Source organism: Sarcophilus harrisii, chromosome 1 (assembly GCF_902635505.1).
Source record: "Sarcophilus harrisii chromosome 1, mSarHar1.11, whole genome shotgun sequence".
NCBI classification, from domain to species: Eukaryota; Metazoa; Chordata; class Mammalia; order Dasyuromorphia; family Dasyuridae; genus Sarcophilus; species Sarcophilus harrisii.
In genome coordinates, this window is record NC_045426.1 from 166,157,540 (window position 1) to 166,182,229 (window position 24,690).

At 33.2% G+C, this 24,690-nt stretch overlaps 1 pseudogene; it reads right to left on the reverse strand.

Annotated features, from left to right (window-relative positions):
• Window positions 1–3,751: 3,751 nt before the first annotated feature.
• The window catches only part of LOC100921398, a 38,731-nt pseudogene continuing 17,792 nt past the window's right edge, over window positions 3,752–24,690 (reverse strand).

The following is a 24,690-nucleotide window of genomic DNA, read 5'->3' on the forward strand; positions in this document are numbered from 1 at the left end:
TAGGATTTGTCCAAAAAGGATGTGAAGTTACTCTGATAAGACCTGTTCTTCAGGAAGTCATGGTAAATTTTGATGAGTACTATTTCCCTTTTTAATTCCTTTAATGATTTATTCTAGCATTTTGCTGAAAATACAGGTCAAACTCACTAATCTGAGGTTTACAGATTCTATTCTTTTCTCTTTTTTTGAAAACTAGTAGGGGCAGCTAGATGGTGTAGTGGATAGAACACCATCCCAGAGTCAGGAGGATCTGAGTTCAAATTTGGCCTTAGACATTAAAAACTTCCTAGCTGTGTGATCCTGGTCAAGTCATTTAACTCTAATTGCCTAAGTCAAAAGAAAATTTGCTAAATATTTGTCTTTGCAGGACTTCTGTACTTCTCCTATTCCCAAGATCTCAGGATTACTGTTAGTAATTCAGAAAAAGACAAAACAAGACCTCTGACTATTTTTACTATACCTTAGGATGTGAAAGATCTATGGCTGGTAATTTGGACTCATTGAAGTCAAATTGTTACCATCTTCTCATGTCATCAGCTCCTGTTTAAAAAATTTTGTTCTATCCTTCCCAAGTCAAAAAAGTATCCTCAAAGACCCTCCTCATCTCTTTGAATACTTCTCATCTCAATACTGAAAAAAAGTGAGTTTCAGAAAGAATTGGTGGAACCAAAAGAACTGTGACAGATAAAAGTAGATTGCCACTCAGAGTTTCCAGCAACAGTTTCCCAAGAGGCTATCCCTTACCCTCTGAGGAAAATAAGAGCCCATCCAAACTGAGATTCTGATACAATAGATAGCAAGCAGCAAGGGGTTGGAGTAAGCAGAATGGTACTGAATTTTGTGAAGATAGAAAATTGGAAATAAGCACATTGGAAGCAAGGTCATCATAAAAAAAAATCTATAGTGATTGATTGAGAAAGACAAAAGTCAACTGAAGGAAAAAATGAACCAACATTACAAGAAATGTTTCCTGTTTTAATTTAGAGATTGAAATATGAAATATTTCCTTAATTCTTCAAGGTTTTTTGATATTGTATCTGAAGTATAAAACTCAAAAATAAGTTAGCAAAAAGGCATATTTTTAAAAATACTTATTTTATATTGTAAATTTAGCACTGTCCTGACAAATTTGTGTAATACATAAATTAAATATGCATGCAGTTTCTTCATTCAATAACAAATAAACAGGAATTTATGATTATATAGAAAGATTTCTCTAACATAATTCAATGAATCAACATTAGCAAAGCAAAATTAGTGAATAAGGATGTGCAAAGTCTCATACCAGACCTGGACATTGCAACTGTTTTCTATATAACAAGATTCTACTAGTATTATATTCCAAAAGTATACCTCTTACTTAACACTAAATGTGTAAAACAAAAAAATAAACTCCTAATTTCATGCAAATATGCCAAGTACAATTTAAACAGCAACCACAAAACATGTTCTAGGAAATACAAAAACTAGTAATTTGCTGGTTTTATTCCACCTATTCAACATGTTAACATCAGTTTCTTTAACACAACCTGCACACAATAGAAGTTAGCATTTGTGCAATTTTAATTTTTATTTTAGAACCAACAAATTGCTACTATAATCTCAGGATGAAAATACTTTGCAACAAAAGAAAATGAGTTATAATTGCCTAGAGAAAATGAAGATAGCACAAAAATCTCTGCAAAAACAAAAATCTAGCAACTACAAGGATCTACCACATAGTTCTGAAGAGCATTTGACGAAAAAATGAAGATATCAAATAGGTAAGCAAATAAATTAGAATTCTTTTTTTCCCTTATTTGATTGTATGTATTTTCTCTGTCAACTTGTACAATAAAAGAAAAATAAGTTACATCTGGGTACTACTTTTATTAATACTTCTTACTGAAACATTATCACTATGAAAATGTCTTTTTTTTTAAATAACTTTTTATTGACAGAACCTATGCCAGGGTAGTTTTTTACAACATTATCCCTTGCACTCACTTCTGTTCCGATTTTTCCCCTCCCTCCCTCCGCCCTCTCCCCAAAGATGGCAAGCAGTCCTATACATGTTAAATAGATTGCAGTGGATCTTGGATATAATATATGTGTGCAGGACCGAACAGTTTTCTTGTTGCTCAAGGAGAATTGGATTTAGAAGGTATAAATAACCTGGGAAGAAGAACAAAAATGCAAGCATTTCCTAGTGTTCTTTCTTTGGGTGTAGCTGCTTCTGTCCATCCTTGATCAATTGAAACTCAGTTGGATCTTGTCTTTGTTGAAGAAATCCACTTCCATCAGAATACATCCTCATACAGTATCGCTGTTGAGGTATATAATGATTTCCTGGTTCTGCTCATTTCGCTCAGCATCAGTTCATGTAAGTCTCGCCAATCCTCTCTGTATTTGTCCTGTTGGTCATTTCTTACAGAACAATAATATTCCATAACATTCATATACCATAATTTACTCAACCATTCTCCAATTGATGGGCATCCATTCATTTTCCAGCTTCTGGCCACTACAAACAGAGCTGCCACAAACATTTTGGCACATACAGGTCCCTTTCCCTTTTTTAGTATCTCTTTGGGGTATAAGCCCAGTAGAGACACTGCTGGATCAAAGGGTATGCACAGTTTGATAACTTTTTGGGCATAGTTCCAAATTGCTCTCCAGAATGGCTGGATGTATTCACAATTCCACCAACAATGTATCAGTGTCCCTGTTTTCCCACATCCCCTCCAACATTCTGCATTATCTTTCCCTGTCATTCTGGCCAATCTGACAGGTGTATAGTGGTATCTCAGAGTTGTCTTAATTTGCATTTCTCTGATCAATAGTGATTTGGAACACTCTTTCATATGAGTAGTAATAGTTTTAATTTCATCATCTGAAAATTGTCTGTTCATATCCTTTGACCATTTATCAATTGGAGAATGGCTTGATTTCTTATAAATTAGAGTCAATTCTCCATATATTTTGGAAATGAGTCCTTTATCAGAACCTTTGACTGTAAAAATGTTTTCCCCAGTTTATTGTTTCCCTTCTAATCTTGCCTGCATTAGTTTTGTTTGTACAAAAACTTTTCAATTTGATATAGTCAAAATTTTCAATTTTGTAGTCAATAGTGGTCTTCTTTGGTCATAAATTCCTTCCTCTTCCACAGGTCTGAGAGGTAAACTATCCTATGCTCTTCCAATTTATTTATGATCTCATTCTTTATGCCTAGATCATGAACCCATTTTGACCTTATCTTGGTGTACTGTGTTAAGTGGGGTCAATGCCTAGTTTCTGCCATACTAATTTCCAATTTTCCCAGCAATTTTTGTCAAATAATGCATTCTTATCCCAAAAACTGGGGTCTTTGGGTTTATCAAACACTAGATATTTAAGGTTATTGGCTGTTTTGTCCTTTGAACCTAACCTATTCCATTGATCAACTAGTCTATTTCTTAGCCAATATCAGATAGTTTTAGTAACCGCTGCCTTATAATATAATTTTAGATCTGGTACAGCTAGGCCACCTTCATTTGATTTTTTTTTTCATTAATTCCCTTGAAATTCTTGACCTTTTGTTTTTCCATATGAACTTTGTTGTTATTTTTTCTAGGTATGAAAATGTCTTTTAGACAATCTGGACAAAACAGTATCTCTATCCCAATTGGAATAAATGGAAACAATTATCCACATTGAAATTTGACATTATGAATTTAAACATTATTAACAGAATTATGGCCAAAACAAAAGTTACATATAATTTAAATCATTATCATCTACATACTTTATATGGTTTTGACTTTTCTTTTGCCTGTTTATGCCTGAAATTGTGAGTGAACATTTTTCTGTAGATATCACAAAGGTCCTTGAAATGCAAGATGGAAAACTGACTTGTCCATAAAGCAGGGTTCACATCAACTAACATTAACTTTTTTTTCCCAAGTTTTTTTAGTGTTCAGCTTGTGGGGATAGTGTTCCAATTCCCTGAAGGCAGTATTTCCTTCTGAACTGAAAAGTACTCTGAACAACTTTTTCCACGAGCTTAATTGACTGATTTATCCAAGGTTATAGCAGGAGAGTGAAATGAACCACTCCCACGTCTAGCTCTAGTTTGGGAACAAAAGTTCGGCCTAGAATCATAAAGGAATGCTGAAACTTGCAGAGGTACTGGGCCATGATGGAAAGTTAACTTCATTGTTTATTTCCTGTACTGTCTGTCAAGCCTTTCAGCCACTTCCTTTTGAAAAGTCAAGGTCATCTGTGTTCTGCCATAAACAACAGATGCATCTCTTTTAGAAATATTTTTCAAGCTATTTAATGATCAAGGAAGTAAACATAAAGTAAGACAGATTGCCAATAACATATACTCTTGGAAGATCATCCTTTCTTGAAGGTGGTCTGGAAAAGTCTTTTCTACTTTAAATGTTAGCATATCCCTATGTACAATTCTCAGTTTTTCAGGTGCTTCATCAGATAGCATCTGTAATGCAGGAATAAAATGAGTATTCTTTTCAATCACAAGAAGATCAGCTACTTGAGCATTAGAATGACTCTTGTAATGCTACTTGGCCCAAGGCCCACTTCATAAAGTTGACCGTTTTTCAGCTTGCCAGTCTTTCATACAATCTTATCTGTCAGCCGCAAGCCCAGGAGAAAGTTCTGGGATAGCTGTTTCTGGGCTCAGAGTTTAATGATCTCCCAGATCATGGGCAAAGTAGAAATATAGACTGGAGGAAAAACATAATAAAACAAAATCACAAAATGATAATGTAAAAATATATGAGAACTCCATAGAACAAGAATAATGAACTTAAAGATAAGATGTAAAGAGATGGTCTAAAGATTATAATGATCCTTCCAGAAGAATATCATTTTTTAAAAAACCCATCTAGTTACAATATGTCAATTATACCAGGAATATCAGAAGCACCTGGTAAAGTTAAGATTCAGATAATCCATAAGAAGCCAACAAAAAGAAAATTCAAATTTAAATCACTAAGCAATATTTAGTTAAATTTCACAACTTCAATAACAAAAATAAATAAATAAATCTTACAGACTGGAAGGAAAAAATTCTTCAGTCTCCAAGAAGAAAAAAAATCAGAACAACACAAGATTACTTTGTGATTACAAGAAAGCAAAGAGAAAATTATTATAGGATTTTATTCTAAAGAACAAGAAAATAGCCTACGACCCCAAAATAACATCCTTATGCCTAAAACATCAAATAAAATAATTGAACATTTAATAAGAGGAAAGAATTTGAATCATAACTTCCAAAGAACCCAAAGGTAAATAAAGTATTTAACTTGTAAAATGAATAAACAGCAGGAAGTTAAATATTTTCAGATAACAATGAAAGAATAATAAATGAAATATTTATTTTCATGCAGCTAGAGATAGATAATGTAGAAAGTTATTTGATTTTCTTTCTTTCTTTTTTTAAAACATAGCTCACATATTGAATTTCAGAGATATAGCAAATAGTATCAATGTGCTAAAGAGTTGAAAGTATAAAGGTGTGATGGAGAAAAATAAGATGGAAAGTAGGTAGAAGGAAATTAATTAATATTTCAGTAGGTAGAACTTTATATTTTCATTAATGAATCAACATTACAAAGTGTGGGCTAATTCAGAAGAATGACTCATTTGAGGAGAGGAGAGGATAATGAAATAGGGATTCATAGGTTACAAATGATCAGAAATTAAAGAGAGAGAGTAGGCTTTTAATTTGAATCCTTTCCAGATGGTAGAAAGTAAAGATAGAATATTAGAGGGCAGAACACAGAGGAAAGAATGGAACTGAGGATAACCAGTATAAAGGGAATAATCTAGCAGTGTTGCACAGCTGAACTCACAAAAGTGAGAAAGGATGAGAACAAATCTTGCAATGAATTTTTCCTTATAGAGTTGGATACTTCAGGAGATTATTCCTATAGAAGTAATTAGTTGGATATCCAGAAAGTCAGGGGTTGGAGAGGTATAACAGTTCATAGATTCAAAAGGAAGATGGCATGATATCAGAAGATATAAATAATTGGGGGAAAGACAACGAACAGTACTTGACTCCCTTACTAAAATCATAGTACTCTTCTCACCATACCCTACTGTTTCTATCAAGAATTAGCACTTAGTGAACAGATTTTAGAGAACTCCAGAAAAAGTAAGGAATAAGAAAGAAGTGAAAAGAAAACATTTACTGGAAAGGGAAATTACAAATTAATATCACTGAAATAGAAGAATGTGTGAGTTGGATGGACAGGGAAGATTAGACATTGAACTCTGAGCTGGGAAAGGGAGGAGTTTACCAGTAAAAGAGAGAAAGAATATACACTATAATAATAAAAGTACAGGGAATATTGGATTGAATATGGTAATAAAAGGGAGGAAAAGGAGAGGGAAACTGAGCAGATTCAGATTATAAGGAAAACAGACTTACAAATTGTTCTAACTTACAAGAAGAAGCAAATCAATATAAATACAGAAAATTATACACATGCACACACAATGCAATCATATACATATGTATGTTTATATGTTTATACATATAGATATTGATACATACACACAATGGCAGAAAACAAATCCTAATTATAACCCTAATCAGTAGATTTAATTACATGATAAAGAAGAAAAAAGAATTGAAAAGAATTTGAATAGAAAAACATTGAAAAAAAGAATTGAAAAGTGGATAAGAAAACAAACACATTTAAAATATATACACATATATAAACATGTACACATATAAAAGGGAAAACATGGAAATACATAAGTTCTTGTGCTTTAGGCTATTCAGAAAAAGTAGGCATTGCAATCATACTCTCAGATAGGGCAACAATATTGGTATAGACATATGAAGACAAACAGGAAAATTACATTATATTTAAAGACACCATAGAAAAATAACTATATTAAATAGCATAGTGGTTGAGTTGTCAGAAAAAAAAAATCTGAGTTGAAAGAAGAGTGGTGATAATGTAATAATAGTAGGAGATTTTAATATTTCTCTCAAAGCTAGATAAATCCAACAGAAAGAAGATGTAAAGCTAAAGAAATTGTGTAATAAATTAGATTTGACTTCTATGTGGTAACTTCTGAATGGAAATATGAAAGAATATAGATAATTTTCATTATTCTATTATAATATTTTTAAAATTGTTTTCTCTTACTAAGATTTATTTCTTTTCTCCCTCTAAAGGGAGAATGATCCCTTTCCCCAGTGGGGGAAAAAAAATCACCATATTCATCAGATATAAAATGTGTGTTGCATTCTTCATATTTGGTTCATTACATCTGTCAGGAAGGAAGTTTTTCATAATCAATCTTCTAGATTTTTGGTTGATCATTGCCTTGATCAGAAGTCTTAAGTTTTTCAAAATTGTTCATTATTACAATAGTATTGTTGAAGTATTGTGTATATATATATATATATATATATATATATATATGTATGTATGTATTCTTATAGTTCCTTAGGTTCTACTCACTTCAGTCTACATACAAAATCTTAATGGATTTTTATAAAGCCAGATCATTCATAATTTCTTTCTTTTTTTTTTTTTTTTTTTTGCTGAGGCAATTGGGGTTAAGTGACTTGCCCAAGGTCAAACAGCTAGGAAGTGTTAAGTGCCTGAGACCAGATTTGAACACAGGTCCTCCTGACTTCAGGGCTGGTTCTCTATCCACTGTACCACCTAGCTGGCCCTCATTCATCATTTCTTATACCACTATAATATTCCTTTATATTAAAGTACTATACTTCATTCAGCCATTATCCAAATTATAGGCTCTTCCTTAGTTTTCAGTTCCTTGTCACTACAAAAAGAGGTCCTGTAAATATTTTTTGCAAATATAGGACATTGTCTTCTCTCTTTGCTCTCTTTGGAGTATATGCGTAATAGTGGTATTTCTGGTTAAAAGATATGCACAATTTAGTAACTTATTGACTGTAGTTCAAAATTGCTTTCCAGAATAACTGAATTAATTCACAATCTCACTAACAAGGTATTAATATATCTATTTTCCCTTGGACATCAAAATAAATAAAAAAGAATTCTTGAGAATCAGAGAAATAGAGAAATTTAAAGATAAAACTCAATGAACTGATTAAAAACTATGTTATTTTTTTAAACACTAGCAAAATCAATATATCATTTTACTCTATTATCCAACCTAATCAATAAAAAGGGAAATCAAATGACCAAAACAAAAAATTATCACAATGAATTCACAATATAGAAAAAATAAAAAGGATTACCAAAAATTATAGTACCTAATTATGGTTAAAAAAAAAAAAAAACTCCTGAGAATTAAAAGGAAACTGATGTACAAAAAATAAAATGTCCAGACAAATAATCACCCAATCTTGGAAAAACAAATTAAGCAGGCTATAAATGAATTGATGGGACAACCTAAGATGCATTTAAAAGAGAATCCTATCCAACACTTAAAGAGCAATTAATATATATATTTCATAAATTATTCTCAAAAACAGATGCCTTACCAAACAAATATTGTCCCAATACCCAAAGACAAGAAAAAGTAGAAAAAAAGAATTGTAGAGCAACTTCAATAATTAATATCTAGGCAAAAATATAAATAAAATCCTTACAAAGAAACTGAAGAAATATACACAGAAAATAATTCACCAATTTGGATTCAGATCAGTAATGTAAAAATGGTTCAATATCGGAAAAGCAATTAGCATTTTTAACCTTAACAAAGAAGAACAAAAATACATAATTATTTTTAACAGATATGGAAAATTTTTTTGAGAAAATGTAGCAACCATATTTAATCTTGAAAAACCAAAAGCACAGGCATCCAGCGGTCTCCTTTTAAACCAATGCATTATTTGCATTAAAATAACATTGGAAGCTTTCATTGTACTAAGTGGGATGAAATAAGGATTGTTACACTTCCCACCATTATGTGACAGTCTAGAAATTATAATAACAGCAAGACCAGAGTGGAGGAAAAGCTAAGGTATAAACATTTTGCAGAGGCGCAAAACTATTCATATTTGTAGATGTTAGGCTTAACATGATGTTATACTTTTAAAACCTCAAAGAATCAATAAAAATACTAATTAAGTAAATTAATAGCTGTAGCAAGTTTTTAGTATTCAAAATACACCCCCAAAACCATTAGCATTTCTATACAGAACTAATAAAAACCAAAAAAAAGTTACAATAAGATAAATTTTGTTCAAAATAACTACAAGAAGTATAAAATACATGTAAATTAGCCCACCAAAAATACACAAGATGTAAATAAATGTAATTATAATAATTTAAGAAATAAAGTCACTGCTCATGTTTAAACTATAGTAATACAGTGCAAGGACAAGTCTACCTATTTAATTTACAGATGTAGTACAATATCAAGAAAATCACAGAGAAGATAATTTAAAGAACTTGAAGAAATAACAACAAAATACATTGGAAGAATAAGGAAGAGAATCTCAAAATAAATGAGAAAAAAATAGTAACGAAGCCAGAATAACTTTCTCATATCCCAAATTATATTATAAAATTATGTCATCAAAATTATTTAATACTGAAGTGAGGAGAGAGAGAGAGAGACAGGCAGACAGACAGAGACACAGACACAGAGACAGACACAGAGACAGAGACTGAGAAGGAGAGGAAGAGTACAACAGCAGAAAATACTAAACACCCAAGAAATAGAGATAACTTAAGAAAGTTCACTCTAAAAATATTAATTTTGGGGACAAAGATTCCTTTAAAAAAACCAGGACCCCAACTTTTGGAATAAGAATTCACCATTTGACAAAAGCTGCTGGGAAAATTGGAAACTAAAATGGCAGAAACTAGCCATTGATGCACACATAACACCGTATACCAAGATAAAGTGAAAATGGGTTGCTGATTTAAACATAAAGAATGAGATTATAAGTAAATTAGAAGAACATAGGATAGTTTACTTCTCAGACTTGTGGAGGAGGAAGGAATTTGTGACCAAAGAAGAACTAGACATCATTATTGATCACAAAATAGAAAATTTTGATTAAATTAAGTTAAAAAGGTTTTGTACAAACAAAACTAATGCAGACAAAATTAGAAGAGAAGCAATAAACTGGGAAAACATTTTTACATTCAAAGGTTCTGATAAAGACCTCATTTCCAAAATATATAGAGAATTGACTCAAATTTATAAGAAATCAAGCCATTCTCCAATTGATAAATGGTCAAAGGATATGAACAGACAATTTTCAAATGAAGAAATTGAAACTTTCTAGTCATATGAAAAGATGCTCCAAATTATTATTGATCAGAGAAATGCAAATTAAGACAATTCTGAGATACTACTACACACCTCTCAGATAATGACAAATGTTGGAGGGGATGTGGGAAAACAGGGACACGGATACATTGTTGGTGAAATTGTGAACAAATCCAACCATTCTAGAGAACAATTTGGAATTATGCTCAAAAAGTTATTAAACTGTGCATATCCTTTGATCCAGCAGTGTTACTACTGGGCTTATATCCCAAAGAGATCATAAAGAAGGGAAAGGGATCCACATGTGCAAAAATGTTTGTTGCAGATCTTTTTGTAGTGGCCAGAAACTGGAAATTAAATGGATGCCCATCAATTGGAAAATGACTGAATAAATTGTGGTATATGAATGTTATGAAATGTTATTGTTCTGTAAGAAATGACCAGCAGGATGATTTCAGAAAGGCTTGGAGAGATTTACATGAACTGATGCTAAGTGAAATGAGCAGAACCAGGAGATCATTATACACAGCAACAACAAGATTATATGATGATCAGCTCTGATAGACATGGGTCTCTTCAACAATGAGATAATTCAAACCAGTTCCAATTGTTCAGTAATGAAGAGAATCAGCTACACCCAGAGAAAGAACTATGGGAAATGAGTATGGACCACAACATAGCATTTCCACTCTTTCTGTTATTGTTTGCTTGCATTTTTGTTTTCCTTCTTAGGTTTTTTCTTTTTTTCTAGATCCGATTTTTCTTGTACAGCAAGATAGCTGTATAAATATGTAAACATATATTGGATTTAACATGTACTTTAACATATTTAACATGTATTGGACTACCTGCCATCTAGGGGAGGGGCTGGGGGGAAGAAGGGGAAAAGTTGGAACAGAAGATTTTGCAAGGGTCAATGTTGAAAAATTACCCATGCACATGTTTTGTAAATAAAAATCAATTAATTAATTTTAAAAGGCAGGAAATACTGGAAGAACAATTTGAAAAAGGAAAAAAGCAGTTTGACAGAATTTAAAATTGGAGCAATATCCTATGGCATATAACACAAAAGTATAAAAATGAATGCTTAGTCTGAATATCAGAAGTTATAGCATTTAAAAATTAGATTAGAAAGAGATTAAGTATCCAAAGGACTCATAACGAAAAATGCTATCCACTTCCAGAGGAAAAACTGATGAACTCTGAGTATAAATCAAGGTACACTTTTTTTTCTTTATTTTTATTTTTTTCTATGTTTTTCAACATGGCTAATATGGAAATATGTTTTGAATGATTTCACAAGTATAATCAGTATTATTTTGCTTGCCTTCTCAAGGGAGAGAGGAGAGGCAAAAAGGGTGGAAAGAACTTGGAAATCAAAAATTTTTACATGAATGTTAAATTTTTTAATGTAATTGGAAAATTTTTAATGAAATAAAAATATATTTTTAAAAAGGTGATCAAGTACCTCTCCCAAATATGACTAAAAATTCTTAATTAATAATAAATGTAAAAGATTTTACACAAAACCAATGCAATCAAGATTAGAAAGGAGTCCTACCAAATGTTTTTTATGACACAAATATGATGCTGATACCTAAATTAGGAAGAGCAAAAATTGAGAAAGAAAATTATATACAAATTTTTCTAATGAATATTAATGCAAAAATTTTAAATAAAATATTATCAAAGATGTCATGCAATTTGTTGTTGGAGTATTACACTATGACCAAATGGTATTTATACTAGGAATGCAGGACTAGCTCAATATTAGAAAAACTATCAGCATAATTGACCATGTCAATAAAAAAAATTAACAAATTTTATGATTATCTCAATAAATGCAGAAAAAGCTTTTGTTTTTGCATAGTACCCATTCATATTTAAAAAACAAAAAGCATTAGAGAACATATGAATAAATGAAGTTTTCCTTAAAATGATAAGTAGTATCTAACTAAAACCATGAGCAAGCATAATATGTAATGAGGATAAGCTAGAAGTTATCCCAATTATCAGGAGTAAAACAAGTATGCCCATTATCACCACCATTATTCAATATTGTACTAGAAATGGTAGTTTTAGCAATGAGAAGAAAAAGAAATAGAAGGACTAAGAATAGATAATGAGGAAATAAAATTGTCAAACTTTTTTTTTGGCTTGGTGTTTTTTAATGGTCTATACTTATTTTATTTATTTTTTCCCACTTGTGTTTTTTTTTTTCCAATTACATGTAAAAATATTTTTCAACATTTACTTTTTTAAAGATTTTGAGTTTCAAATTTTTTCTCCCATCCCTCTCCAAGAAGGCAAGCAATTTGATACAGATTATACATGTACAATCAAATTAACCATCTTTCCACAGTAATCATGTTGTAAAAGAAGAAAAAGAGCAAAAGGGGGAAATCACAAGAAAGAAAAAAAAAGTTAAAATAGTATGCTTCCATCTGCATTTAGATTCCACAGTTCTTTCTATGAATATGGTTAGCAATTTCCATCTTGAGTCTTGGAATTTTCTTAAATCATTGTTATCACTGGGAAGAGCAAAGTCTTTCAAAGTTGATCATCTCACAATATTGCTGTTACTATTATACAATGTTCTCCTGATTCAGCTCATTTCACTCAAGGATCAGTTCATGTAAGTCTTTCCAGGTTTTTCTGAAATCTGCCTATTCATCATTTCTTATAGAATAATAGTATTCTGTTACATTCATATGCTACAATTTATTCAGCAATTCCCCAGTTTATGAGTGTCCCCTCAATTTCCAATACTTTACCATCACAAAAAGAACTGCTATAAACATTTTTTGTATATATGTGTAAAACTATCACTTTATGTGATGATACTCTATGCTTACAGAATCCTTGAGAATCAATTTTTAAAAAACTACTTGAAATAATGAACAACTTTAGCAAAGTTGCAGGATATAAAATAAACCCATATAAATGATCTGCATTTCTGTATATTACCAACAAAGAGATAGAAAGAAAAAATCCATTTAAAATAATTGTAGACAACATAAAACACTTGGGAGTCTACTTGCCAAAACAAACCTAGGAACTTTATTAACACAATTACAAAACACTTTTCACACAAATAAAGTCAGATCTAAACAACTAGAAAAAATATTAATTGCTTCCCAACTTTCTGCTTCCCTTTTAACTTGGTTGCATTGGCTTTGTTTGTGCAAAACCTTTTTTATTTAATGTAATTAAAATGATCCATTTTGCATTTCATAATATTCTCCATTTCTTGTTTAGTATGGCACTAAATGAAAAAAAAAATTTTACAGCAAGTGTTTCTGATAAAAGTCTCATTTCTCAAATATATAGAGAACTGAGTCAAATTTAAAAGAATACAAGTCATTCTCCCAAAGAATATGAACTGGCAGCTTTCAGATGAATAAGTTAAAGCTATCTATAGTCATATGAAAAAATGCTCTAAATCACTACTGACTAGAGAAATGTAAATTAAAACAACTCTGAGGTATTACCTCACACCTATCAGATTGACTAATGTCACAAAAAAGAAAAGCGATCAATATTAGAGGGAATGTAGAAAAACTAGGATTCTGTTGATGGAGTAGTGAAATGATCCAACCATTCTGGATAGCTATTTGGAAGTATGCCCAAAGGGTTATCAAACTTTAATCTAGCAATACCACTACTAGATCTATATCCCAAAAAATATTTTTTTTAAAGGGAAAAGTCCCACAAGTACAAAAATATGTGTAATAGCTCTTGTGGCAGAGAATTAGAGATTAAGGATGTGCCCTTCAATTGGGGAAAGGTATATAAATTTAATGGAATGCTATTGTGCTATTAAAAAATGAGAAGGTGAATTACATTAACTGATGCTGAGTGAAGTAAGCAGAATCAGGAGAACACTGTACATAATAACAGCATCATTGTACATCATGAACTGATTAACTTACCTCTTCTCAACAATACAGTGATTCAAGACAAGGCCAAAAAACTCATAATGGAAAATGTTATCCACATCCAGAGAAAGAACTAAGGAGTCTGAATATAGATTGACTTTTTTTGGATTTGGGGGATTTTTTACAACTTTTTCTTTTTCATGTTTCTTCTTTAACAACATGACTAATGTGGAAATATGTTTACATGATTGAACATTTATAATCTATATCAGGTTGCTTGCAGTCTTGGGGAGAGAGGATGTAAGGAAAGAAAGGAGAAAAACTGAAACTCAAAATCTTATAAAAAATGAATGTTGAAAACTACTTTTACATGTAATGGGAAAAAATACTGTTTACAAAAAAATAAAAGAAAGAAAGAAAGAAAGAAAGAGAGAGAGAAAATATATAAGAAAGGAAGAATAAAATAATATTTTAAAAAGAGGGAAATGTCAGAATTATACTCTCTCTTTTGGGAAAGAGATAGTACAAAGGCTGAGGATTTCTGCTGAAGTCATTAACTGAATAGAGAGAACCTATTCAATAACAATAGTGATCACAAGACCAGCAGAACATTACCAAATGAGGATTACTCAAGACACAATTCCTGGATATACACTAGTTCTAGGATCAGAAATATCTGGGTTCAGAGCTTGCCTCAATCACTAGCTGTGAGACCCTGTTTAAATTAATTAACTTCTGCCTCAGTTTCCTCAAGTATAAATGGAAAACGAGCAGTATGGAAGATTCCATTGCCTCTAGAGATGTCTTGTTTCACTTTGGGATTATAACTATTGTTAGGAGTGTTCTCAGTCAGCATATTGACGTTGTTTTGTTGTTCAGTTATTTTTCAGTCATGTCTAATTCGTCATGGCCCCATTTGGAGTTTTGTTGGCAAAGATACTGGAGTGATTTGCCATTTCCTTCTTCAGATCATTTGACAGATGAGGAAACTGAGGCAAACAGGATTAAGTGACTGACCCAGGATCACACAGCTAATAAGAGTCTGAGGCCAGACTTTATCTCAGAAAGATGAGTCTTCCTGACTCCAGACCTAGCACTCTATCTACTACACCACCTAGCTTCTCCAAATAATATTGTGGTAATGATGTTCATGTATAACTCATTGTGACTTCACTGATCATAGCACATCAGGCCCTTCTATCCTTTAGTATCTCAACATCTGTCCAAGTTCATGTTCATTATTTCCATGATATTATCAAGCCATCCTATCCTCTGTCAACCCTTTTTCCTTCTGCCTTCCATCTTTTTCAACATCAGGATCTTTTCCAGTGAATCAGTCTTTTCCATCCTCTCATTTCATCCCCAATGGTCAAAGTATTCAAGTTTCAGTTTCATAATTTGACTTTCCAATAAATAGCCTAAATTAATTTCTTTAAATTATTGACAGATTTTATCTCTTTGCTATGCAAAGCATTTCCAAAAGTCTTCTCTAGCATCACAATTCAAAAACACAGATTTTACAGTGCTCAGCTTTCCTTATAGTCCAGTTTTCACAGCCATGTATTACTATTGAAAAAACCATAGCTTTGACCAAATGGACCTTTGTTGGCAAGATGATGTCTCTGCTTTTCAGCATGCTGTCCAAGTTTGCCATAGCTTTCCTTCCAAGAAGCAAACATCTTTTGATTTCATAGCTGTAGTCACCTTCTGCAGCGATTTTTAAGTCCAAGAATATAAAATCTAACACTGCTTCTATTTCTTGTCCCTCTAGTTTCAGGAAGTGATAAAATGTACACCAAGATTTTTACAAATTTTTTTTTATGTTGAGCTTCAAGTCAGTTTTTTACACTCTTCTATTTCACCCTTATCAAAAGGCCTCTTAATTTCTCTTCACTTTCTGCCGTCAGAGCTGTATCATCTGCATATCTGAGATTGTTCAGATTTCTCCCAGCAACCTTAATTCTAGGTTTGATTCATCCAGCCTGACATTTCACATGATGCAATCTGCATATAAGTTAAATAAATAAGATAACAATATCCAGCTTTGTCATATTCCTTTTCTATTCTTAAACCAATCAGTTGTTCCCATATTCTGTTTTAACATAAAGTATTCTCAGGAGACAAGTAAAATAATCTGGTACTCCCATCTCTTTGAGGATTTGCCAATTTTGTTGTAATCCACACAGTCGAAGGGTTTAGTATAGTTGGTGAAGCAGAAATGAGGTTTTTTTTCCCCTTGAAGTCCTTTGCTTTCTCCATAATCCAACAAATGATGGAATTTTGTTCTCTAGTTTCTCTGTCTCTTTGAAATTCAGTCTGCTTTTCTGGTAATTTTTGGCTTCCTTATGATTATGAAGTGGAAATGATGAATAAGATATAAGGGATTAGATCTGATAGCTAGAGTACCTGAAGAATCATGGGCAGAGGTTTGTAACACTGTACAACAATAACAACAAAAACATTTCAAGTGTATTATAACAGAATCTTATTCATTTACTGGACTATATGACTTCTAAGGATCCTTCTAGCTCTGGGATTCCATCTATGTCTATATTCTATATTCTCTATATGTCCTAACTAGGTAACTAATAATCCCATTATTTTGGCAGTTATACTTCTTATCATAAATGTCTAAACTGGCATTTTATTTACAAATCAGTCTCTTGTGAATCAGTTCCCCAAAGATTGATTAAGATAACTTAGATCAAGAAAATCAGCTAAGTCTGCCAAATTGATGACCATGTACTAGGACCTTGAAGTGACCTCATTACATTGTTGTTAATGGGGGGAAGGTTCAATTAGTATAGCCAGTCAACTTCCCTCTCCTGGTCAGATCTCTACATTTACACTATCCAGATTACCTAATCCACTTTTAACTGAATAATTTATATACATCAATTTAATGTTACTAGTCATCTACTCAATGGTCATTTTAAAAGTTTAAATGAGGAAAATGTTAGTAATTGAATTTTTTATGTGACCTTTTTTCTCTTCTAGTTCAAATATATAGAATTATTTAAAATACATCATAAAATCACCAGGAATAAATATGCTTAGAATTCATGTTAATAAAACTTTAAAGAGATATATTAAGTCAACATATATTTGTTCCTTTAAGAGGTCAATGGCAAAGCTTCAGGCTATCCTTCCAATAAATGGTGCTCAGCACTAAAGTAACCTACCTATTTTAATGAAACTAACAATGAAAAATTCACTGAAGTGCTGCAGTAATCCATTTTTGTAAGTAATTCTTAAATAATTCTATGCAATTCTAGGGTTTATCAAAATTTCTTTTTCATTTAAACTGCAAATATTCTTTTGTAATAACTATAACTACAACTATAAACACATATGTGTATATATATATATATATATATATATATGACATTGCAGAAATCATACTTTCTAAGTTGTGACACATTGAAGCTTTATGATTGCTATCTTTAATTTCCAAGTTAAAAATTTTAAACTTCCTTTTCTTAAGTCAGTGTTGTATAATGGAAAGATCTTAGACCATGAGTTATAAGACTAGGATCTACTACTACAAATATTACAAGATCTTGATTCTACTGCTAACTACTTAACTTGGTACAAATCACTGTCTGGGATTTAGTTTCCTCATTTATAGAGAATTAAGGGGTACATCTAGATAAACTCCAGGGGCCTTCCCAAATTAAGCATTTTATGTGCCTATGAGTCTGGGCTAAATCATTTTTCGGTTGTATCTGACTCTCTGTTTGGAGTTTTTTTGACAAAAATATTGGAGTGGTTTGCCATTTCCTTCCCCAGTTCATTTTACAGATGAGAAAACTGGGGCAAATAGGTTTAAAAGGCTTATGCAGGGTTCCCCGGCTAGTAAGTGTCTGAAGCCAGATTTGAACTCATGAAGGTGAGTATGAAGCCAGATTAGAACTCATGAGCTACCTAGCTGCTCAGCACTATTTGGTGACCCACTTATGGAGCTACAGATAAACTAAAGGCTGACAGATTCTCCTATAGTATAAAGTTGATCTATTTCTGATTAAATTATATTAACTTGTGCTAGAGCAGTGTCATTGGAAAATGAGCTGATTAAACAAATTGGAGAGAAACTACAGAAATAGAATGTATGAGATCTGGAGTGTAGTTTTATAAGGAGATGAAGGCAGCTCTTGCAACTTTCTTGGTCATTTTGGCCCTCTTTGTATACTTTTCTTCCAAAAGAATATAAACTTATTGAGGGCGGAGACCTCGTCTATCTTTGTATTCTTGGCACCTAAATACAATGACTCATATGTAGTAGATATTAATAAATGTATGTGGATTGATTTAAGGTACATTCAAACTTTAATAGTCCATAAATCTATGATTTTGAGTCAAAAGACTAGGATGGTCAATTAATGGAATTCATTTTGTGGGTCTTCAAAAATATGCCTGCCAGATAATTGACCATAGATGTGACCCTAAGCAGAACACTGTGGTTCCTGATTATCTTGAAACCAGAGAACTATTTTAAGTATGAGACAATGGGTATCAAGACTATGCTTTTCTACTACCCACAGACATTCATCATACTACCCTTCCATCCATAGAATCACAGGATTTGGAAGTCAATCAACAATCAGGCTGTGTGTAGCTTTCTCCCATTTTTGTCTCTACATTAAAAATGGACAGTACCAAAGGGCTATAAAACTGTGCATACCCTTTGATCCAGCAATGTCACTACTGGGCTTGTATCCCAAAGAGATCTTAAAGAAGAGAAAGGGACCTGTATATGAAAAAATATTTGTAGTAGCCCTTTTTGCAGTGGCAAGGAACTGGAACCTGGGTGGAAGCCTATCAGTTGGAGAATGGATGAATAAGTAATGCTATATGAATATGAATTCCAGAATAATCACAATGGAATTGTTCTATAAGAAATGATAAGCAGGCCAGTTTCAGAAAAGCCTAGGAATATTTACATGAACTGATGCTAAGTGAAGTGAGCAGAACCAGAACATTGTACACAACAACAAGATTATGAGATGATCAGCTGATGGACTTGGCTTTTTTCAACAATCAGGTGATTCAAGGCAATTCCAGTAGACTTGTGATGGAAAGTAGCATCAGCATCCAGAGAGAGGAATAGAGAGCAAATATGTATCAAAACATAGTATTTTCACTTTTTTGTTGTTATTGTTGTTTTTTTTCTTTCATGTGAGTTTTTTCCCCTTTTGATCTGATTTTTCTTTCATAGCATGATGAATATGGAAATATTTAGAAGAATTGCACATATTTAACCTATATGAGATTGCTTGCTGTCTGAGGGAGGAGGAAATAGGATAGGAGAGAAAAAGGTGCAAGTTGAAAACTATCTTTGTATGTATTTGGAAAAACAGAAATTATTATTTAAAAAAACAAAACAAAATGGGCAGTAGATAAAATTTTCCCTACTTATACTTAATTTATAAGGATATTGAGGAGAGGGGGAAGGGAGAATGAACCAAAAAGGGAGGGAAAGAGAAGGCGCTCAGAAGAAAGGAAATTAAAATAGCTTTTAATATTAAAATACTTATTTTTAAGTGACAGGTAATAAGATTGTGCATTTAAAATATATTTCATATGACAAGACAGTTCTCCCACCAGAATCAAATCTTCATTTGAATTCAGAAGACTAATTTAATGTGCTATGATTTCAGCACATTTGAAAGCTACCATTTCCAGTCCAGTTCTACCCAGAAACAATTTAATTCCAAGATATTACATTGCATATATTCTAAGTTAAAATCAATCCAATAAACATTTATTAACAACTTACTATGTCAAGCACTATTGTGGTGATCCTTTTCGTTGTTCTTGTTAGTTCCAAATCTTCTCTCTTTGCATCCTCTCCCCCTGAGTCGTTTTTCCTGGGATACTGGGAGTAGCTTTGGTCTATGGAGCTGTATACCAACCTATCCTTTCTTTACAATCCCTATTAAATGATTTAATCCTTATGGTGAAAAGTCCCCAAATCATTAAAGAACTGGTAATGAGTTCTCATGGATATAAACAATTATGCTAAGTACTAGAGAATACAAAGTCCTTGTCCTGAAAGAGTTTAACCTTTTATTGTCTCAACTATTTAGCCAAATCAGGGTATATTCAAATCATAATTACAGATCTATATCACCACCAAATCAACATAAAGTTTAAATAGAGCTGTGCAACTTGAAAATTTTCAGTAAATACTGGTTGATGATCAACCTTTCCTGCTTTAGTTAAAAAACAACAACAACCAACTCATCATTTCTTGTAGAGGTCCTAGACTAAGGGAGGAATTTGAATTTTAGTCAGAAAGCATAGGGAGTCACTGAAGAACTTTTGATCTGAGGAGTCAGATAATCAGTTCTGTGTGTGAGGGGCATGATATGTGTGTATTCACATGGATCTGCCTAGATGTAACTCATAGGGAGCCATGAATTTCTGGAGTCTCTTCCGCTCACCCTTCTCCAAGGAAAGATTCCTGCCTAGAGTGAAATCCCTAGAAATTAGGAACAGGAAACTCTTGCTTTGCTCAGCCAGGGCCACTGGACCAGTAATATTTTGATCTGCCCTCTTAAGTATTGTTACTTTAGGGGAAAAAAATGTAAGATTCAAACTGCTTTCTTGATCACTATTCCTTTTTAGGGAAGGGAAATCCTGTGACATTAAAAAGTTAGAGGCATAATTTCTAGATAATTTTAATCATTTTATTGATAAGGCTAGCGTGTCTATTAATACAAAGAGCTCCTCTCAAATGCCAAAAACCTTCATGATGGAAGAGTGTTGGAGAATGGGTGTTCCTAAGGCTAGCAATCAACTCTGGCTGGTTAACAATTAATGAGAGAATAAATATTACAATGAGAGGTAGGCTCTATTACAATGAGGTCTTGGGGTAGATGGCTTGGATCACTCAAGTTTTGGTCAAAGAGACTTCAATTTTCACATTCCCTGTCTGACAAAAGGGAGAATTCACATTTTCCCAGCCTTGTCTGAGTAAACAAAATGAACAGGAATTTATAGTCTTTGCCTAAGATTTCCCACACTGATTGATTTCTGGATGAGAAAGTAGAAAAGGGGAAAACCTTATTTCTGATTCAATAATTAGTAATTAGTACAAGATAGAAATAAGAATTTCTTTCCGTTTCAAAACATACATTTAAGACTTGAGTCCCTTCCCACCAAATGCTAACTGTGAGTGAATAGCAAATCAACTCATTTATCCAAACAGAAAGCAACAGAAATCAGAGAAATTATATAGATAAGAATAGAGAGAGAATGAGCTCTTCCTCTTAGAATGAGATATCTCAGTTCATTTGAGAATCTCAGATTTCATCCAAGAGAAAATTCCCTGAAGTAACTAATAAGGATAAGAACATGATCAACCTGCCAGCTCCTTTATTGGCTTCCTCTAGAGTCTTTTTCTACTTTTAGAGATCTCTTCCTCAAAAGAATCTAGAATCTGGTGTCTTCTCTCTTGACAGAAATGAAATTTCTTTTCTCCTAAGCTCTTATCAACTCTGCCTCCATCACAGGCATAGATTGAGTAACCATTTTCTACCAAAGTGTAAAGATTTATGCAAATGGATTTGATCCTCTGATTATATATGTAACAGAATCAGCCTTGGACCACATCATTGTTATTCCCTCAATTGTAGGAGGTGGTCTCCTGCATCCCAGTTCCATTAACCCTTAACAGATTTTTGTGAGGAGATAAAATAGACCATTCTTTGTTTCTTTTTCTTTTTTTTTAATTTAGCCTTAATCACTAAATGAGCATTGCTGCCTCATTCAAACTGAGACCATTAAAGACTTTAGCAAAAAGGCCAAGGTCTCCCACTGCATCCAAGGTTATCTCCAAATCATCTTGATCTATATCTTGCCATTGGACCCAAATGATTCCAGAAGAGAAAGTAAGGTGTATTACTTTGCCCAGCCCTCCCTTACTTAAATCTAATTCATTCGAATGTCATGGTATCACCTACCTGATGTCACGATCTTTTCCAAGAACAAAGCACAAACAATAATAACAGATTAGTTTTTCCCCAGAAATATTTACTTCAGAAGTTATAAAGATAAATATATATATTTACTTCCACATATGGAAAATTGGGTGATCATCAGAGCAACATGGGAGAAACATAATCATTTTACCCCTTACCAACACCTCAGTGTCTGGGAATCAGGGGAGAGGACGTAGATTAGGTTCATGCTTTACTTCCCATAGAGCACAATCCAATTCCAAGTCCCCTCTCAGGAGCTTCTCAGGGCTTCAATGCCAAACTGGCTAGCTGCACTATTCCATCTGCAATCCTGGCTGCAAGGTAGTCATAATTTCTCCAGCATTTAAAAGTAAGGAAGACAGAATAATCCCTCTTTCCTTCCTCCCCATACCCCAAGGGGAGCAAGTCCTTCCTTTTTGATTGGTCCAGTTGATATCATCTATGCTGTTGGTAAAAGGTAAAAAAAAAAAAAAAGAGTTTTAAGGATGCAGCCAATCAATCAAAGGAGGCTAGTACATCCAATATAAATATGGCCATTTGATCCACAATTATAAAAAGGTGGACTGTGGCCATGGTGATTACCTGATGGAATTGTTCTTGCTAGGCTTTCATGACCACTATTCCCTTGCTCTTCTCCCTCTCCAAGGAGAATGGGATTGAGTGTGGCTCTGTTGAAGTTGGGAAGTGAGGGACCCCAAAAGTTTGGGGTCCCAGATGGTTTTATGAGATGTCTCAAAGAATTTGCAGGCTTGAACCCATCTTCTTAGCCAAGGGGCAAAGATTTATTGCAGTGATCACGCCAGTACAAAGTGGGCTGAATTGTAAGGGAATTCAGCAGAGAAACAGAAGCAAGGAAATACATTTATTCAGCTTTCAATCATAAATATGCTAATTTTATAGCTCATAGCTTGGAAAGAGTGGTCTCTGGAAGGAGTGGTTCTCAGTTGATTGGATTATTACTGACCAGATTACTAGTCAGCAACAAATTGAGGAGTGGTCTTATTCACTATTGTCTCAGGAGTTTGATCTGTGGGAGTTTCCTGAGACCAGAAACTATCTGGCTAAGGAGTGGTCTGAATCAGATTGGGTGTGGGAGTTTCGTGAGGCAGATTCCAAAGCTAGAAGATTTAGGACTACTGACTCATTGTTAGAACAGAAGCCCCCCAAGGTCAGGGGACCACAAAATCATATTGCATCAATTCTTTCTCTATCTGATTGTCCCAAGTGCCAGTGCCTTGTTTTGCTTCTGGGGCCCATACTGGAGAAAGCCTGTCACCCTGGAGCCTACCAAACCCATGACCATATTGATCCTTGAAGCTCAGGAGGATCTATCTCAACTTATTCATTGTTGGCAATGGTCTCTGTGTCTGCGTAGCTCTGTTGACATTGAAGGTACAAGAGTCATGTACTGAGCCTGAGAATAATCCCTGCAGTGTAATTTTTCCTGGGTTCTCAGTCTCCATGGTGTTTATCTATAACAATTTGCTCCACCCTGGGGAGGGATTCAATAGGCTTTTCTCATTTTTTTCTCAGTATTAGAAGCAATATTTACATAGGAATAGAGGCAAAATCATATCCAACCCCTCCAAACATCTCATCTAAAGTTTATATGCATTCCTGTTAGGAAACATCTGGCCTAGTTTCATGACTTCATCTACTACCTTTGTAGCTATCCCCTTCAGGCCATCTGTCAGGGGCCTTCCAGTGTGAAGTGAACTTTTTTGCCTGTCAAACCTCTTTCCCAACATCATTCTCCTGAGGGACATGCTTCATGTCCAGAGAATACGCCAATTTGGGATCTATCTTATCTGTATACTCCAGGGGAGATGGCCTCCACCTTGCTCATAAACAAAGTTCTTGGATGTAATTGTGACAAGTAGGAATATCCTTTGATTAAAAGTTTCCTACTTCTTCAAATAATTTCTTATCCTCAGAAGGTGGACAAGTCTGAAATTCCCAGGAATAACTTCTTACACTCAATTCCTCAGGTGTCCCTACATGATCAAAATTCTCAGACAGAATTAGAAAAAATTCCTGAGTCCTTTCACCTGCCTTAATATCAGGGGCCTTAATTGTACTTCCTTTTAATCCTTTTACTTTTCTGCCCAGTATTCTTAAAAAGTCTTCATTGTTAAAGTCAGCATCTACTGCTAATATCAGTACACCTCTATGCTTTTGAACTGCAAAAGTAAAATAGTACCCTTCAATTACCTTAACTCCTATCTTTTCCAGAGATTGCTCCATCTATGCTTATATTATTATGCAAACTATTAATTACTATACAGTATTTATAGCAACAGTAGCTTAATAGATTAGTATATTGTGCCTAACTAAAACAATAGAATAATAACAAATGATATGAGTTCAGATAATGAAACCAGTTATCAAGAACTTTTTAAAGTATCTATCTATCTATACATATATATATAGCAATTCACAAAAATGCACATAGCATTCAGACTTTTAAGAAAAACACTATGGCAATAAATTCAGCAATTGCATAATAGGATGAAGCCAAGACAATCCACGTTGGATAAGCCAAAAGCAATTAATCAAAAATAAATATTGCATTAAACATAAATCTAGGGTAGAATCAGGAAGCAACA